Source organism: Grammomys surdaster, unplaced genomic scaffold, assembly GCF_004785775.1.
Source record: "Grammomys surdaster isolate TR1022 unplaced genomic scaffold, NIH_TR_1.0 211, whole genome shotgun sequence".
Classification (NCBI taxonomy): domain Eukaryota; kingdom Metazoa; phylum Chordata; class Mammalia; order Rodentia; family Muridae; genus Grammomys; species Grammomys surdaster.
In genome coordinates this window covers 803,020-819,968 of record NW_021604656.1, presented here as the reverse complement: position 1 = coordinate 819,968, position 16,949 = coordinate 803,020, and the positions used below count along the sequence as shown (strand labels likewise).

The window sequence follows — 16,949 nt, the reverse complement described above, 5'->3', positions numbered from 1 at the left end:
TGGGTTGGCTGCCAGCCCTTTGCTGTTTGCTGAGCTAGCACCTCGGAGACAGTCTGAGTTCTGCATATTTGGGGATTAGGCTGGTACTTACAGGTGTTGAGAACTGTGGGCTTCTGTGCTAGTAAGGAAAAGCCTTCAAGGTATTTATTTATTTATTTATTTATTTATTTATTTAATGTTACGTCACTAATCTCAGGAGAAATATTTTGCTCTGTGAATGAGCCATTTTGAACATTACTGCTGAGGTCTGGCCCAGGGTTTTACAGGGCCATGTAAAGAAAACATGTCTGTTTCTATGGAACAGCCCCAGAGTCCAATGGCTAGGGGTCAGGAAAGCTTTGAGGCTTCGGGTGATTGATAAAACTGTGTCCCCTGGGTCAAGAGGGTGTCCCTTAGCTGTGCCTGGTGGGCAGTGGCCTGCATAGCGTGGGTACTGGGCAGGGTGGTCTCCTCTGGTCAGTTTAACCCCCAGCCTCTAAGGCAGCCTTTTTCCTTGCTTAGCTTGCCCCACGTCCCTGAATCGGTCTATATAGGAAAACAATCAGGCCCACATTGTAGAACAGCCTCGCTATTTACAGGGCAGAGAATGGGGACAGGCTTGTCCCACGACCTGCAGAGAAGGCTCACCACAGAGCCTTGTCTCCCTGTTGAAGGGTGCCTTGTTGTAGCAAGAGTGGACCCAGCCCCCTGCAGCACGTCTCCCTTCATCCCATCCCAGACTGTACCCCCAACTCATGACAGAAACCCCATGGTCAAGACAGATATCTCAGCTGGGCGGGCAGAGGCACCACTTGAAGGTAGAGTGGACCAGAAAAGTCCTGAGGGCCGAGGTACAAGCGAGCAAGCCAGGAACACAGTGGCCAGAGCAGGGCTGGGAGCCCAGCTGCAGAAAGGTATGCAGGGCTGGTAATGGGGCCAGGTGTTCTCTCTTGCTTTTGCAGATGGCTCAGGGCTGAGTGGGATGTTCTGAAAGTGCGCCTTCCAGGAGTGCAGATGGCTGGATCCCAGGAATGGAGGAGAAGGCACTTAGAGGTAGAGGGGGATGGTTGGTTTGAGCTGTCTTGTACCTTGAAGGCAGTGGGCATGGCCCAGCTACAGAGCCAGTCTCTTTCTCACTGGTTGGTCCATCCTACCTAGCCGAGGGTTAACCCTGGGTCCTTCTTGGTAGGTAGCTAGTTGGCATCCACACGGTGATGCTGGCCACGGTCACACTCTTCTTGGTTGTTTGAGCTCATTTATCTCAGGTTTCTGTCTCACAGACACTCTGTGGGGAGGGAGTGGTGGCCTAGAGCGGCTGGCTTGCTACCTGTGGGTGTGGCCCTGGCAGGGACTTGCCTGGCCCCACAGCCCAGGGAAGGAGGGCCCTGGTGTTTGCTTCAGGAGAACCACAGATATGGCTGCTGTGTACAGCTGGGGTGGCCTCATGTCGCTGGAGTCTGTAAATCAGAGGGCTTTGATGGCTCATGTGTATGTGGAAGTCAAAGGCTTGGGGAGGATGTTGTCTAGGATGGTGACAGAGAGGGCCCTTAAACTACAAGCCAGGACCAAATTGGACGTGTCTGCCCTGGAGCTCCCAGAGACTTCCCAAGAGTGGGGGTTCCTGATGTGTGTGTGGAGGATAGTGACACTTCCACAGTCAGAGACTTTTAGACCAACTGTGTTTTCCTGCGACTTCTCAAGTTCTCCAGGGTCCTGAGGCTCTTTCTCAGCCCACAGTTGCTCACACTCCTAGACCTGTCCCCTTTCTCTACTTGACCTTAGTGGGGTTCCTGCCTCCCATGTGCTATGGCAGGTTTGCTGAGATGTGTCTTCCAGCGACCCTGTTGAACACAGCTGGCTCAGGCAGGGTTAGTATGGACTCCCCCTTATTAAAATACCAACCCTTCGCTTCCCAGCAGGAACAGGCTTTCCGGGAAACAAACACATTGTACCCTGCATGGGTATCTTCCCAAAGGCTGGCAGCTGCCCTCGAAACAGGACCTCAAGCTTACCTTAACTGCCCCGTCCTTCTGTTCTCCCACACTGGACCACAGGATATATAGATGGACATTGGGAGCTGTAATCCATAGCTTCATTAACCCCAAATTCCAAAAGAAATCAGAAGATAGACACTGACAAAGGAAAAAGGATTAATTTACCGTTTAGTCTAATTGGAGAGAGAAAGAAGCTATGGCCAGATTATAATGTCTAGAAACCAGGAGATAAAACTCTGGAGATCTGCAGACTCAGCCATGAGAGAGCATGAGGGGCTTTCCTACAGTGGGGTCAGGGGCAGCTCACGTGGCTCGCTCGGTTCCACTGAGCAAACCACTGCCTCATCTCAGCCGGTGGGGCTGATCACAAGTTAGGCTGTTAACAGACGCCTTTATTTACATATTTGTCTTTTTAATGAGTTTATAAAGTTACACATTCCCTTAAGGCATCTTACCCTTAGCTTTGGCCGATTCTCCACATACCTTATTCTCTCTGCGTACCCCAGGCCCCCAATATTCCCCCTTCTGCTTCCAAATCACATGTGTTCCGTTCCCCTCCCCTCCCTTCTCCCTTGAGGTCTTTTTTCCCCCATCTCATGGGTCCTCTTCTTCCTGGCCTCTCCCCATTCTCACTCCCAGTTAAATGTATGTATTTAACACTGAGCCGCTAGGCTCTGCATTCGAGAGAGATACAGAGAGGTTTTTGAAGTTTGGCCCAGGAAAACAGGGTTGGCATTCTGTCTCAATAATTCCCATTTATGACAGAAAAGAGTCTCCATAAGTTTTATGGGATGGCAAGTGGAAAATCCCTACCTGTTCTAGGCCCCGTAGGCAGAGTTCCTTCCTGGGTCCATTCCTTTGATGGATGTTGGACGAAGGTTTTCCCAGCTTCAAGTCAGCTCCCGCTGGACTGTCAAACATACTAGTTTTACAAATAGAGAAAAAGGTGGGGAATAAGCGTCCCCTCTGTCACTGGGACTCCAGCCCCTTCTGTCAGTTTTGGACTTTAATGACAGATGCGCTATTCTGGGAATCTGCAGAGAGCTGAATAAATGTCCCTCAAGACATCCGTATCAGAGCATGTGACCGTTAAGGGACTTGGTGAGGGGCCTAGCAGAAGGACCCAGAGGGGACCTATCATGATCTGGTGTCTGGCCTTGAGGTGGGGAGACTGTCCCTGATAATTCAGGTGACCCAGAATGTAATCATCAGGGTCGTTGCTGCTGGGGACGGGGGTAAGGGGGAAGCCCTCCACTTTCCAGGCCCTGTTCCCTGGGGCCTGTGAGGTAAACTGATAAGAGACCGTACAAGAGGAGACAAGCTGGCTGACTTTAATATCGTCATGTGTATTTGGCACCCGACCGAAGAGAAGCCAGACCCGGAAGAAGCAGACATGCTCTTCAGATCCATTTAAATAAGTGGTGATAAATCACTGAGAAGAGACAAAGAAGGGCGGGGTGGAGGGGTGACTAGTGTAACACTGACCTAGAAATGTGGCAGAGGAGGGTTAGTCCTAGCAGCCTCATCTCCTGTTCTTTTGGTGTGGGATAGACCGTACCTAGACAAATGAAAATTGATGTCAGAGCCTGCCGGCCCTGCAGCCCCAACAAGCTGGACACAGCTGCCTGTCCTCAGTAAGCCAATTAAAAAAGTAAACAATAGTGAAAAGCAGAAAAGGAGATTTATTCAATGGGATCACCCTGGGAAGAACAACAAAAGTAGCATTGGGTCATCCTCACCCGTACACACCAGGGTCATGCACACCAGGGCCGTGCACACCAGGGCCATACACACCAGGACCGCCATTGGTTCACATCCACCACATACACACCAGGGTCATCTTCACAGTCCCCAGGGTCCACATCGCTAAGCAGTCCAGGTCACATGTGGCCCCAGCCATTGATGGCCAAGCATTATTTCAGCTTTAGACTCTTCAGCAAGGTCTTCTGACAAGTTATGCAACTATTACGAGAACAGTGTAGGCTCTGGCTTGTCTTTCTTTCGGCATGAGATTTCCCGGGGAGATTCCAATTTCCTGGGGTCCGTTGTTTCAGTAGCCTGATAGGCTGAGGCACAGGTGTCTTTACAATATCTTCACTCCTGCCAGGACTAGGCAAAGTCCTCACCTGCCTTCAGATCTCAGCCATCCTAATGCCAGAGCCCTCCTTGGCCTGGGACATTGGAATCTCACTTGCTGGCTGTGGCAGTGGAGGAAGCTTCATCGTGAAGGAGGCCTATAGAACTGGAGAAGGCTAATGGTACATCCAAGAGCCTGGGCAGGCATGGGCTTTCAGGTAGCCCACTGCATGCCTGCCGTCTGCAGCTGTTCTGTAATATATCTGTGTTGTTTCAAACCAGTCAGTTTGGATCGGTTTCAGCAGCAACCAGGGAGACATCAGTGCTCCCTAAGATGATGCAGTCCTCAGGGGGAGCACCTGTGCCATTGAGAGACAGGCAAGGTCTGTGATGGCCCTGCTGGGCAGGGATACAGGAACTCTGCCTCTGCCAGTGTTGGTGAAGGAGCAGCAAGGTGAGGGAATATGATGGGCATTACCAAGCTTTGACGTTCCCAAAGGGAAGTTCCTGTGAGGGATGGTCTACTGGCTGGTTTTGTGTGTCAACTTGACACAAGCTGGAGTTATCATAGAGAAAGGAACCTCCTTTAAGGCAATGCCTCCATGAGATCCAGCTGTAAGGCATTTTCTCAACTAGTAATCAAGGGTGGGAGGGCCCATTGTGGGTGGTGCCATCCCTGGACTGGTAGTCTTGGGTTCTATAAGAAAGCAAGCTGAGCAAGCCAGGGGAAGCAAGCCAGTAAGTAAGATCCCTCCATGGCTTCTGCATCAGCTCCTGCTTCCTGACCTGTGTGAGTTCCTGTCCTGACTTCCTTTGGTGATGAACAGCAATGTGGAAGTGTAAGCTGAATAAACCCTTTCCTCCCCAACTTGCTTCTTGGTCATGATGTTTGTGCAGGAATGGAAACCCTGACTAAGACAGATAGGCACAAACAGATGGAAGGTGTATGAGTGTCTCAGCTGCTCAAGGAGCCCAAGGCAGGAGAATCCTTTGAGCCCAGCAGTTCAGGGCTGTCTTGGGCTACAGAGCAATACTCTACGCTCCCAACCCATCTCAAACAAGACGAGACAAAACAAACCAAAAAGATAGGCCATATTGGTCAGCCACACAATAGGCTTATCTTTGTTCAGCACTACCACAACCCCCAGGGACCTGTCTGGGGTGTATGCTCTTTGTGTGAGTCTTCTATGAGTTTAAAACTAGGCAAGGAGCCACAGGCTCTGGGGCCGGCAGAGCAGAGAGGTCAGCACGAACAGAGCTTAAAACTAATCATTTTCCTGGTGCTTCTGTTGGGCGCATCCAGGAAGTGGAACCAGCCAGTAAGGAGAGGTTATGTAAAGCTTACTGGCCTGGCTGTGTTCTCTGGGTAGCAACAGTTTCATTTACAGGGTGCTCAAGGTGCCATAGATGCAGGGGACAGGCAGGAATGTGATTCCCTGGTCCTCTTTCAGAGTGTCATCGCCACACACGCTCACACGCTGGTCTGGCAAGCATGGATCCTGTGAGTTAGTCTCAAACCCAAAGTGATGCCGTTGCTGGCCACTCTTCACCCAGGCCTCTCCACCTCTGTGTCCGTTCTCTGTCCACCCGCTGGCCCTGGAAACCTCTCTCTAGTGCTTGAAGAAGGCTTCTGCCTCAGTTACTGCTGTGTTGCTGTGAAGAGAGGATTAGAGCTAGTGACTGTAGTGGCGGAAAGCACGACAGCAGGTAGCACTAGCTGACAGCTTCCGTCTTATCCAAAAGATGGAGTCAGGGAGGGCAAGACTGGGTGGAGTGGGATTTTGAAACCTCAGAGCCCATCCTGGTGATACACCCCCTTCCAAGAAGGCCATGTTTCATAATCTTTCCCAAAACAGTTTCACCAGTTGGGGACGCTGGAGTTATCACAGAGAAAGGAGCCTTCCTTGAGGGAAATGCCTCCATGAGACCCAGCTGTAAGGCATTTTCTCAGTTAGTGATCAAGGAGGGAGGGCCCAGCCCATTGTGGGTGGTGCCATCCCTGGTCTGGTAGCCCTGGGTTCTATAAGAAAGCAAACTGAGCAAGCCAGGGGAAGCAAGCCAGTAAGCAGCATCCCTCCATGGCCTCTGCATTAGCTCCTGTTTCCTTACCTGCTTGAGTTCCAGTCCTGACTTCCTTTGGTGATGAACACCAATGTGGAAGTGTAAGCTGAATAAACCCTTTCCTCCCCAACTTGCTTCTTGATCATGATGTTTGTGCAGGAATAGAAACTCTGACTAAGACAGAGACTGACCTAAGCCAGAGCAGTGGTCACAGGTGATGGCGGGTGACCAGGCAGGCGGTCGGCCGTGGCTGTCAATGCTGAATAGATGCCTGTGGGGTTTAGCCTTTGCCACCTTGAGAGTTCACTCCCTGGGGTTGGGGTACAGATCTCCTGGGCCTCTGCGTCAGTACAGGAGGGCACCTCTGCTCCCCAGGTGCACATGGGTGGGACTGAGTCACTCTGCCTGGCTCTAGCTGCGCCAGGCTGGCTGTGTACCACTCTGACCGTCTCTCTGCATCTTTGACTTTTCCTTTTCTAGAGATAGATTTATTTCTGGGTGAGCAGATGCTGCTGGGAGATGTAATTCCCTTGAGCCTGGATTCCCTTGAGCCCCAAAACAACCTCTTCCTGTCTTAAGTTAGTTCAGGGTGGGGGTGGGGTACTACCCAGTCATAGTAGACAAAATAAAGTGTCCTCCTAAGGAGAGTTGACCTTTTTGCTTTTTAAAGACTTATTTTTCTGTGCATGCATGCGTGCGTGTGGTGTGTTTATTGGAACTGGGTCCCCTGCAAGATCGGTGGACGCTTTTAGCCACCCGTTGCAGAGTTGGGTTTTAAGTTGCTTCCCCTTCAGACATGTGTAGACTTTTGACATCTTACACAATGTTGTCATATCTAGAACTTGCACCCAAGAACCACACTACCTAGTAAACAAAGTAAAATCTCATCAAGTTCTAAGTGAGCTTATAGGTTTGTTTGTTTGTTTGTTTGTTTTGAGTCAGGGTCTCACTGTAGAGCCTTAGCTGGCCTAGAACTCACTTTGTAGACCAGGCTGGCCTCAAACTCACAGAGATTTGCCTGTCTCTGCCTTCCAAGTGCTAGAGAGCTTATGGATTTTTTTATTGGGGCACAGTTATTGCTATCCTTGGCCACATTTATTGCTATCCTGGGCTACATGTGGATCATCAGGTGAGTTAAGCCACCAGCCATAGTCCATTTCAATAACTTTACTGCAACCCAGTGGTGGCTGGCACTACCACTAACCTGGGCTAGACCCAGGTTGCCTCTGGTACACTTGGTGGAACTGTGACTCTGGGTGTGGAGGGAGATAATGAACTGTGGAACAGAGGCATGAGGATGATGAAGGCACAGGTCAGAGCTGAACAGCACAGCTGTGAAGATAACAGACAGGGGCTAAGGTGCTAAGTGCCTGCACGGTGAACCTCAGTGTGCACCGGGCTCTGGAGTGTTGAGGGCACAGATCTTGGATGGGCTGAGTCTCTACAGGTGTCAGGAATGCATTATGGGAATACCAAGACAGGATGCATCAGAAGAGAGCGGGCCAGGGTGGGAAGCAGCTATGGCTGGAAACAGTATTGACAGGAGACCCCAGCCACATGTGTAAAAGACCCAGAAGAGTGCAAAGAGGATTGCTTAAAGTATCTCTAAAATCCCACCTTCCAGGACTGAATGCAGGTCGTTCTACTAATGTGCAAGTAACCACACCCAGATCAGCCTAGGGGCTACCTGTGTGAGACCCACATGCACCTTGGAAAGCAGGAGCTGCTGCCTGCCCCTCCAGGTGAGGGTACGTGTGGAGCTGCCTGGCCCAGCCTCCAGGCATCACCCTCGGGACTGTGATTATGGCAGAGTAGCCCTGCATTTAAGCTCTATCCCATTGTTTCGCATTTAATACCATATTGTGTTTGTCTGTACTTGCTGAGAGCTGCTGGCATGCCTGGCTTAACGCTGCTTGCATTGCCCGCCCTGCTGCTGCTATTTGCTTAACCCTTCCTGATGGGTGAGCGTATGCTAGGAGATCATTTTTGCTTTGAAGCTGCCTTAGAGATAAATATCTCCAAGCTGGCATTTCCTTGAACTTGAGGGATTGCATGGCATCACTGTCATAGCTCCAGATCCCTGCTCTCCTCTGGAGTCCTCTGCATGGGAGACTCTGTATAGCTGGGTCCAGAGGGTACACGCGCTCCTTTGCTTGTCGGTGGAGATAAGATGAGGCTGGCCACAGGTAATGCATGGGCTGGGCAGGGCTTGCCGGTTAGGGCGATATTGCTACAAAACTTCCTCTCCTTACGAAATTTTGTGATGCTCACTCCCTGTGCTGAAATCCCCTTCCCATGACCGAACTGTTCCCTGAACCTGTGTCACTCAAGTTTCCCGTGTCTTGTCACTCCCTGGCCCCTCCCCAAAGGCTATCAACTTGAGACTTTCCCACCTTTTATTTGTGGAGATCAGTTCTAGTTACCCTTGAGACAGGGAAGCCCACCATGATCAAGCTACTTACGGAGAATACAGCATCTGTGTGGAACCGTCACACCCCGACCCAGGCGGGTTGTTGATGCAGCATACACGTCAGTAGTGGAAGGATAAGTGTGTGCACGCTCAGCCCAGACCCAGCCATTTTCTTTGTGTGTCTTTGTGCGAGTTCATATTCACACGTGTGTGGGCACACTTAAGTGTGCAAGTACGGAAGCCCGAGAGCCCCTGTGAGAGTCTGCTGTTGCACCACCACATGTAGGCTTTCACATGGGTTCTGTGGATTGAACGTGAGTTCTCAGGTTTGGAAGGCAAGCACTAACTGGCTGATCTACCTCCCGAGCCCTGACTTTCCGTGCCTTTAAACACACAGATGTCTAACGGTCCTGACATCATGGGAGCCCCGTGGTTCCAAGAATGAAGGATCTTCCTCTTGCATAGCTGCCCCTGGTCTGCATTATTTGGGGCCTTAAGTTTGTTACTTGCACTTCTCTGCCTGTGGACACAGGGAGAAGATGGAATGGGCCTGGCGGGTACATGTGAGGTGTCTTCTTTCACTAGGATACCTCAACACACTCATCGGCATGGAAGGACCTGGAGTGTCCCAGGCCTCTGGAGTGGGCACTGACCTCAGTTGAGGATAAATCATTGTCTGGAGACAGGAATGAGGCTACAGAACCACCTATCCATTTTTATATGCCTGGATTATCTTGGTGGAAGAATGTTCTAGAATCTTGGCTTTTCCAGGTGATACAGATTCCTGGGAATTCTAAGGTTTGATACTCTAGGCTTGACATGAGTCAGTTCTGAATGTCCGCCCAGCATTCTTTCCCTGTACTTAGGGATGAGTCCATCTCCTTCCTGTGGCCCCAAGAGATGCAGCAGTGGCCATATCCCTCTGCAGGTGCATTAGTGTCTGGTGATAGTGACTCACCAGCTCTCTCGTGTCTGACCCACCATGCTTCACAATGTGAATCATCTAGGAATTGACACAGCACAGAGCAGGAGACCTCTCACCCACTCTGGTATGCCTGGCTGTGGCAGGACAGTCCTGTTGTAAGGTTTACCAGATTCAGCAGGTACTCAGGGCCAGGGTCTTTTAAGTCAACCCAGAGCTGTAGGCCCTGGTGCCCTATCCATGGTGATCTAGGCTCCAGTGGCTCCCTCCCTTCTTAGAGTGTGCAGAACAATCTGATTTCTGGGATTCCCTTAGACTAACGGTAGTGAGCTCTCCCTGGTTCCATTCCCTACTGGGAGATCAGTTCTTGGGTCCTGCCCGCTGCTTGTCAGGGACACAGTCAGTGAGTGAATGCAGTTCTGATGGGAGCCATCTTTATGGATCATCTTCTGCCTCGAGTGACTTCAGGTATGTAAAACACATGTGAGGGCCACTCCAGGTCATGGACTCATCCAAAGTTGTTTGTGGATGCTAGGGTCACACTAGAGCAGCGGTTCTCAACCTGTGGGTCTCGACCCCTTTGGGGGTCAGATAAACTGTGTATCAGATAGTTACAGTTACAAAATAGCAACAAAACTATTTTATGGTCGAGGGGCCACTGCAACATGAGGAACTGTATTAAAGGGTCACAGTGTTAGGAAGGTTGAGAACCACTGCCCTAGAGGAAGTCAAGAAGAGATAGCTCCTGTGAGTGACTTGAGAGACTGGGTAAAGTAAGTCTGGGATAGTTTATAATTTATGGATTACAGCAAACCAGCCTCTGGAGTGTTCTTCTGTGTGTATGCACTACTATGCGCATGTGTATACAAGCCTATGTACCACAGCACTTGTGTCAGAGGACTGGACAACAGGGACCCATACTTGCTGAGTCATCTCAATAGCCTGTTACATCTTTCCCGAGGGCCATTTTGGTATTTCGAGACTAGAAGTTCATAGAGATTCTGGCTGTCAAACAAAACAGAAAGTGGTAACAGTTGCACCATAACAGTCTTGGGGCAAACGAAACCCCCCTGAAACCCCGGCATCCTCACAGAGCCTGCCTCTTCCTTTCACAGCCATGTGTGAGGTAACCATTTCATCTCATGGCTCACCCATCCGCAGTGACTCCATGCTGAGCACCAGTTAAAAACATTGGCTGCTTCAGTTCCACTGTGGTTAAGAAGCAGAGACACTGAGCTGGCCATGGGTGGAACCGGTCTTTAATTCCAGCAGTCAGGAAGCAGAGGCAGGTGGATCTCTGGAGATCAAGGCCAGCCTGGTCTACAAAATGAGTTGGAGGCCAGCCAGGGCTCTACAGAGAAACCCTGTCTTGAAGAAAACAAATTTAAAAACAAAACAAAAGCAGAGATCTGCTTTATCCTGAAGCTGAGGCATGGATAGCTTATGTTTAGGAGTTAGAGGCCAGGCCTGGTGACACAGTAAAACCTACCTTAAAAAAAAATAAAAGTGAACAAGAAAGAAAAGAAGGTAATTGAACCTTAAGAGGCGGTGAAGGTGCTGAGGTATGGTTTGGGGATTTCTGGAGGAAGGCAGGGAGGGATCTGTTAGTAGGCAGGGTGACCCACACAGTGTGACAACTGACAGTTGACAGTTGGCAGTTAGACAGACTGGAAACCCTGATGAGGCAAAGTAGGGGAGCTTGGACTTGCTGGGCGGTACAGAGAACAGGCAGCCCCTCCCCTGGGTGTACCACATCCTCAGAAAGGAATGAAGAGATAACCTCCCACAGACCCGGGCCCTGTCTGGTGAATCTTGATTATGACCCTTGTCGAGCTGGCCTGGCCTTGTAATTTTGCTGTGCATTTCTGAGGAATTGCTAGAGATGAAAGGAATCTGCTGGGGTAGCATTTTGTGGTCTGGGGACTTAGAAAACAAATCCCAGTTGGCCATGGCCCTGGCCTCCCTGGCTGTGTGTGTTCATCCGCCACCTATGCGTGAACTGGGTTTGAGAGCTGCAGGGCAGAAGGACCTCGGTCCACAGGCAGAGCTGCTGCCTTGCTCTTCTGGTCCCTTCCCTGAGAATGTGGGGCAGGGATGGTGGGCTGCTGCCACATTCCACCATCCCATGTCTTCCTGTGCCCTGTCCAACCCATGCTTGCCACTGAGCGTGTCAGCTGTTCTGGAGTTTAATACATGCCATCCAGGCCTGTGGTCATTGCAGGACTTAGTGGTTCAAAATTCTTGTTACATATAGGGAAGAGCTGCTGAGTTGGGGTCTCATGTAGTCCAGGCTGGCCTTAATTGCTATGTAGCTGTGGATAACCTTGAACTCTGCCCTGCTTGCTTTAGCCTCCACGGCTAGGAGTATGAGTCTGTGTCCATCACCAGAACCGGTTTTAAACAGTGTGGGTGTCTCATTTTAGACTTCACACATGCTCATCAGCCATTCCAGCCCCTGAGCTGCACACAGCCTGAGCCTCAACCAGACCCTTGAAATGCTCCAGGCTCACTTAAAGCAAATGGAGCTACACTTCTTTCTTTTCGTGCATGGCTGAGCCATCTCAGGGAGGCTTTTGTGACAGGCTGCGTTTCACCAGTAGCAAGACTGCCACCCAATTAACACTCACTAGCTAGCTCTTCATCGGGCGCCATGCTCAGGATGAAGCTCTCCACACAGATCAGCCTCAGAGTCTCAAACCTCGGGGTGAGGCCGTGAGATTTCTCAGCTCCCATTTTCTGAAGGAATAAAATGGCCCAGAGAGGACCAGCAACTTCCGTAAGACCACCCAGCTTGGAGGTGCCAGACTTTGAGCCGATAGTTTTTGACCATGTGGCTCTTTGATCCAGTTATTGCTGGGAAATGTGGGGCCACCGGAGCGACTGTCCTAGAGGTGAGAGGAAGGAGGCTTCTGAAAATGGAAAGCTAGCTCTCTTCTTATGAGTGTCTTCCGTCCCTTTTTTTTGTTAAGCAGGAGGTTAAGGTGTGTGCCATTCTAAACCCACACAGTGGGAGTCCATGGGTCGAGTGGCCGGGGTGAGACACTAATTATAACTTGTGTGGTTTTGTGTTGAGGAAGCAGAAGAAAACGGTCTGAGTAAGCGGTGAACACAAGCTGAAGACTGAGGTTCTGGGTGGCGGCTGCAGCCACAAGCAGGTTATGACTTGAATTTGGAGCTGACTGGACTCAGAGATTGTACAAGGACACTGGATCCTTGATAGGCAGGAAATGGGTACAGACAGTGAGTCCAAGTGTCACGGGGACACAGAAACCGGACCACACTGTCAGCTCTGGCTGATCCTTCCTTCATGAAGTGACAAGCATGTAGAATGGCTTCCCAAAGGGAGTCTCCATTTCATAGTTCTGGGCCTTCACTTTGCTATCTAAACCTTTCTCTGCTGTGTCAGTCCCTTCCTTTATCCCGCTAAACTGTTTCTATCCTAGCCCCAGGAGAGATGTTACCCCTGTGACAGAAGGGACCCTTTGAGTCACTTTATTTCATTTGTAGACTCCCATTGGAGATTGGCATGTGATTCAGCATGCTAGGAGAGACAGGGGACGGGGCTCAGTCTGGCCTGTTCCTGAAGCTTCTCCCTCCAATACTCAGCCTCCAGCTGTCCACAGCTAAGGTTATCCCTCTGTCCCTGGAGGCATGGGGTCACTGGGCTCAGGGAGTCTGCTTGGAGGGCTCTGTCCCAGATGCCAATGCATGCATACAGAAGCCTGGCCCCACTCCACAGTGAGTACTTGTTTCTGTTTAGCTTTAAAACTACCACGAGAGATAAGAGAGGGGCTGAGGTATAGCTCAGAGGTGGACTGCTTACCCAATGTGAACCAGCCTCTGTGTTCTGCCTCAGAACTACCTAAAATCAAATGAGACACGAGGTGAGCCATTTAGTCCTCGTGAATGTGTTGTCTGTGGGTTTTCCTTGCTTTCCTTGGGAAGATGAAAGGGACACAGTTCTGAAATTAGGACTGACGAACTGGTCACTCAGTAAAAGGGGCTTGCTGCCCATTTCAGTGATGTGAGTTGGATCCCCAGGTCCCACAAGGTAGGAGAGGACAAACTCCTACAAGTTATCCTTGGACTTCCACACAATACTGTGACGTGAATGCACCTACACATATACACACGCAATAAATAAAGTCTTAACATTTGAGTTTTTAAAAATCTGAAAAGAGTTACACAGCTAGGTTATAGTTGGTTTTGTTTTTGAGGCTGGTTCTCTTGTAGCCCAGGCTGGCCTTGAATTCACTCTATAGCCACAGATGATCTTGATTTCCCCATGGAGTGCTGGGATGACAGGCTCACACCACCGAGCCCAGTTTATGTGGTGCTGGGGATAGATCCTAGCTAGGCCTTTTACCGGCCTGGCAAGCTTTCTAACTGAGCCTGGCAAAACTGTTTCTAATGTGTGGACGCTGCTCTCTGCGATAGAGCAGTATGCACAGACATGATCAGAAGTGGCTGTGGTGGCTGGGTGTTGTGACACAGACCTGAAATCTCAGCACTGGGGAGGCTGAGGCAGGAGGATATCGAGTTTGAAGCTAGTATGGGCTACATAGCAACAGCCTGACCAAAATTGTTATTTACTTATTTATTTTATTTTAATGTGAATTGGCGTTTTGCCTGTATATATGTCTATGTGAGGCTGTTGGGTCTCCTAGGACTTGAGCCACAGACAATTGTGAGCCACCATGTAGGTGCCGGGAATTGAACTCAGGTCCTCTGGAAGAACAGCCAGTAGCCAGTGCTCTAAACCTCTCCGAGCTACCTCTCCAGCCTGATTTGTTTTTATAAGGAGAAGGAAAAAGAAAGAAAAGAGAAGTGGTTGTCTGTGGTGTCTGTGGTGAGGTGAGCACCATCTGACCCAGGCCGGGCTTCCCCTTTGCTGGTTCCCCAGCACCTCACTTCCTTTGCAGTGTACAAGCCCCATAGGAACTGGATAAAAAGGTCATCTGCCTGGGGCCTTAAGTCTGAGACGGTGGAAGGAATGTGTATTTAGTGTCTGTCTGAAAGCCAAGCTTGGTGTGAGGGTGGAGGACCCAGCGGCCTCATTCTTGCTCTCTCATTAGTTTCAGAGATGTCTTCCTGAAGCTTCCACTCTAGAGGTGCCAGGAACAACTCCAGAGACTCACGGCACAGGTAAGTCATTTCGTGTATAATCTATATGTCCAGGTTGGCAAGCGATACCTTCCAGAGACCTCCATTGAATCTGATGGACAGTTGGGTATCTTGTTCCTGTGTGTTCATTGGAGCCAAGACTGCTCTCTCTCAGAGCAGCGTCAGGCTTTGATGCTACACAGTGAGGTTCCTGGATGGCCTTCCCTTCCCTGGCTCCATGCTCTCTTCCAACGCCCATCCCACCTGAGTGATGACTGCTAGTGGTATGGTGGCCCCTTGTGCGCTTGCTCTTCTCTTTAGGGGTGTAGGAAACCCACGTGTCCATGTCCCTGTGTGTGTGTGTATCCCTGGGTGTTCATGGCTCCACACCTGTGTGTTGAGTTTGTCTATGTGCCTGTGTCTCCTGCGTGACCGTGCTTGACTGTGTGTTTGTGATTGTGTGTCCTGTGTCACTTAGCACTTCCTCTCATGAACTTGGTGTGGGCCATATCAGCCGTACTACACCTTCCTGCCGTGAGGCATGGCACTTGAGAGATGGCTCTCCACCCAGGATTTGAGATGCATTTTAATTAGACAAAGCTAAGAGAAATAACCAGAATATCGTATAAAACCCATCTTCCCTCATCATCCTCTTCCTGAGTGTGCAGTGATACAAGTAGCGGCTCTGCTTCCTCTCACAGAGACAGCCTGGCAAGGCTGTGGTAAAGGAGGAAGGCCTTACTGAGAGTGTGTAAGCTGGTTATACACATTCGGTTTTTGTGGCTATCTGGGTGCAGTTTGGGCAGGGGCCTTATATGTTTGAGTCCAGGCACGTGTGTGCCATGGCTTACCTGTGGCGGTCAGAGGATAACTTTCAGAGTTGGTTCTCTCTGTCTACCGTGGGTACCAAGGATTGTGTCCCAAGTGCTCAGGCTTGCAAGGCAGAATGGCCTGAGTCATCTCAGTGGCCTGAGGCCGAGACCTCATTCTTCCTGAGGAAGTCTGTATTTGGTGCTGGGGCTCTGAGCGTCAACTTGTTTCTTCTTTTTATTTCTTCTTCCTCTTTGACCATCTGGCTTTGAATTTTGTTGTCTATCAGATGGTTCTCAGGTTCCTTAGATTTGAGGAATTTGAAAGTACAGGCAGTTTCAAGCACCCAGAGCCACACTAAATAGTAAGATCCCTGTCCACCTGAATACTAGCCCCCTCCCCCAGGACAGTCTCTGTCTCTGTGTAGATCAACACTTGCTCTCCACAGTGTGGCCCATAGCTCTCATGCTCTACACCTTCCTTCGATCGCTGTGGAGGTGTGTGACAGATACAAGGTGGCCCAGGCATACCCACCCCGGTTGCTGTTTGTGCCGTGCTGGCCTACTCTAGCCTGGGAATCAGGGGCAAACACTGTGGGGAGTCCTTGTCCTCACAATTCACAGGGCTGTGGCCCAAAGCTACCAGGGAGCCATGGAAAGGCTCTGTGGCTTGATTTCTGTTGTCCCTTCCCCCCAAAATCCTTTGTCCTCCAACAGTACTGGTACTGACTGGTGCAGGTGGAGACTGGGGATTGATTCTAAGTGGTGTTTGATTTTAAATTTCTTTAGAGTAGTTAGGCACCACCCAGGGAGCCAGTTCTGCAGCTTGGAAACATTTTATAATAAAGGAACGTTCAGAATTCAAATGAGGTGCACTGTTGCATTTGTAACGGAAATTTCCATACTCTCTCAGGCACTAAAGCACCTCTGCCGGTGACCTCCTGGGTAAGTACCAGCTCCTTGTGTATACGGTATTGGCTTCCTGGACTGGGTTTTGATATTAATTGGCTCTCTGGTTATAAGCAGTACATCTGTCTCTGTTCTGCAGGTCACAGCTTAGGACTGAGCCATGGCAGATTCAGTGTCTGGGGAAGGTTCACTCCTGACTGTCCTTGGTGCTTTTATTGTGCCCTGCCTTGTGGGAGGGGAAAGGGACCCTGTTCTTTGGAGCAGCCTTAGGAGGGCTGCCCTCATGACCTCATAATCTTGAAAAGGCCCACCTACCTCCTACCACTGTCACTCTGGGAGTCAGGACTCCACACAGAAATTTAGAATGCCCTAGTAATTCTCACGGTAGCAGCTGAAGGTTACCCAGGGTCAGAGGGCTATCATCTTAACCCTGGCCAGCCACTCTCAGTACAGGTCTGCACAGTCCCTGGGATCTAGAATCAATACTCAAGAGTCCTGGAGAATAGTAAGAACTAGCTGGGGACTAGAGTTGATGTGGGGCCAGAGGAGGAGAGAATGACACCTTTATACCACAAACCTATAGAAAGAGACGGTGTCAGGCTTTAAGCTACATCATACCAATGGCATGCCCAGGTCTCTGCAGGTGGCCAGCCACTAGTCCTCCTCTTCATACCCAGCTCTCCCTG

The 16,949-nt window shown here is 50.3% G+C and overlaps 1 protein-coding gene across 5 annotated transcripts in view; it reads left to right on the top strand.

The window, feature by feature from the left end:
- The window catches only part of Sema4d (semaphorin 4D), a 105,178-nt gene that overhangs the window by 43,918 nt on the left and 44,311 nt on the right, over positions 1-16,949 (top strand). For 2 of the 5 annotated variants that reach the window (XM_028771999.1, XM_028772001.1), the window contains one exon: positions 14,524-14,587. The gene's annotated coding sequence lies outside the window, so the exon portion shown is untranslated. Of the gene's footprint in view, positions 1-1,015; positions 1,033-14,379; positions 14,588-16,949 lie in introns of those variants that run through there. The other 3 variants (XM_028772002.1, XM_028772000.1, XM_028772004.1) reach the window with 3 other exon arrangements.